Consider the following 2,435-nt stretch of genomic DNA (forward strand, 5'->3'; position numbering starts at 1 on the left):
GAGTGGTCCAGCACGTTTCAGCATTGCTCTGCTCCCAGCCTGCAGAGAGGAGCTTGACCTTTCCCAGGCCCCATGAGGTGAGGCAAAGCTGGGCATGAAGGATGAGACCCAGGGAGATGTGGCCACTCTACACCAGGACATGTGGGCTTGCTGCTGGCCCTGTGCTAATTGCCTGATTTAATTTGATCCATAAACGCTTAACACTGGTGTGCAAGGCAGATGTGATGCTCAGGGTGATGGGTGCATGAGGGGAAGGTGTGAATGTCCCCAAGAACTCTGATCTCTCTAACCCAATGTTGCAAGTCAGTGTGGTCTCAAATCATCCCCACCCTCCCTCCCCAAAAAAATCATTGCTTTTTTTGTGGATTTCCCTGATGGATCTGCAAGACTTTGCTCTCATGGTGGGGAAAAAACAATTCATTCACATCTTAGGTTACATATATAGAAAAGGAAGAGAATTCAACAAAGTGGTTGTTCTGGGCTGCAGAACAATGGTTTGAGGGGCACCAAGTGGGTCTGAAGCGGAGAGGCAGCCAGTGGTCACTGCATCCCTCCCTGCCTTTCCTTCTCACTTTGACAGAACCACAGGGGGAATCCCCACTCTTCTCTGTCCCACCACCCTGTGGAGCAGAGGACGACAAGGACAAGCCAGTGACAAACCCAAGGGGAGCTTGGCTGGACCTTCCCCACCCTGCATCCCAGAAAAGTCACACCTCTTCCAAATTCCCCTCGGAGGCTGCTGGAGAGCCCAAATCCCCAAGATGCCTCCACTCCCACCAACTCCAGCTCTCACTGAGACCCTTCAATGCTGCTGAGCATCTTGAAGTGCTTGGTAACATCTTTTCCAAAGGATTTGGATGGTCTCTGGAGGAGATGGAGAGCGCAGGAGGGAAAGAGGCTCAGACCAGACGAGATGATGCAGGGGACTAAACAGCAACATGGCAAGGGTGGTCCAACACAGGAGATGAGGAGACCACGCTATTTTGTTGAGAAACAGCAGCTCAGTGCTACCTGCCTGTGAAGCAGCAGCTCAATTTGCAAGAGGCTGCCCCAAGCACATGCATGTGCCAGCAAGTAATGTCCTTCCTTGGACCCCAGAAGCCCACAAGCCTCCCCAGTGGCAGAGCTGCATCTCCCTGAAAGACTTCTCATGGAACAAAAAGTCCAAACCACTTCATCTTAGACTGCCTGGCAAAATCCTGACAGACCAGGGAGCATGGGGCACAGCTGGCAGGTATGAGAAGAGCTCACAGCTGCTCCTGGCTTTCCAAGACAGGACTCCTGGTTCACACAGAGCTCCAAAGCAGGCTGCCCACAAAGGATGGTGTAGCTACACCGCTGGCAGACCTCTGTGGCAAGCACATTTCTCTCACTCTCAGGATTTTTCACAGAGGTGCACAGAGAGAAATGAAAGAGAAAATTTCTATTTCTGCTCCTTGTTTTTCTTATGTGGAATGTGTTTGGAGAATTGTTTACCTGGAGTGAGTGCTGGGTTGGATTCTGGTGAGGATTGTTTGAGCCTGATGGCCAATGCAACCCACCTGGGGCTGGACTCTGGAGAGAGGGTCACGAGTTGTGTTAGAGTTAGAGAAAGTAGTATGTAGTTTTAGTATCTTCCTTTTTATATAGTATATTAATGTATTTTAGCATAGTTATAATAAAGAAATCATTCAGCCTTCTGAATTGAGTCAGACATCATCATTTCTTCCCACTGGGTTCACCTGCATTTACAATTGTCTTGGTTTGAAAAGACATAAGTCTGTGAAGGAAGGCAAAAGCCTCCTGTGAAATGGAAAAGGTAAACCCCCTCCTTCCGAATTACCACAATTTCAAAATTAAAAGGCTCTCAGGCAAAGATATGGGAATGGGAATAACAGTTCTTTACTAGGAGGAAAACTAAATAAAAAAAATAATAAAAACCTAATTAGTACAAACAAAACTAGTGATAGAGTCAGAAACCTGACACCCTGAGGAGTCAGAGTGTTGGTAACAGTCCAGTTAAATGGTGGCTGCTCCTCCTGGAGTGGCAGATGAAATGCTGCTGGAGCGGGGATCTGGAGAAGGGTGGAGTTTTCTCTGAAGGTCCGGTAGTAGTTGGGCCTGGTCTTCCTTTGGGAATCCAGCAGAGAAGAAAGCTGCTCCTCTGGGAATCCAGTGAAGGGCTGCCTTGGTGTCCCAAAAAATGCTGATTTTATGCAGGTAGGGTTGCTTGGCTCCTCCCTCTGGGTGGAGCATCTCACAATGAGATGATGTAACTTTACCAGTTATGCAGTGAGTCATTCAATGGTCCATTAAAAGAAGGTATTTTCCCAGAGGGAGACATTGTTCTTGGAAGAGATAAGAAAACTGTCCAACCTCCAACAGATGGCAAATAGAATACATGCTTATCTTACAAGCCAGAACAACAATAGACCTCCACAGGAGCTGGGCACCCC

Source organism: Taeniopygia guttata, chromosome 7 (assembly GCF_048771995.1).
Source record: "Taeniopygia guttata chromosome 7, bTaeGut7.mat, whole genome shotgun sequence".
NCBI lineage: Eukaryota > Metazoa > Chordata > Aves > Passeriformes > Estrildidae > Taeniopygia > Taeniopygia guttata.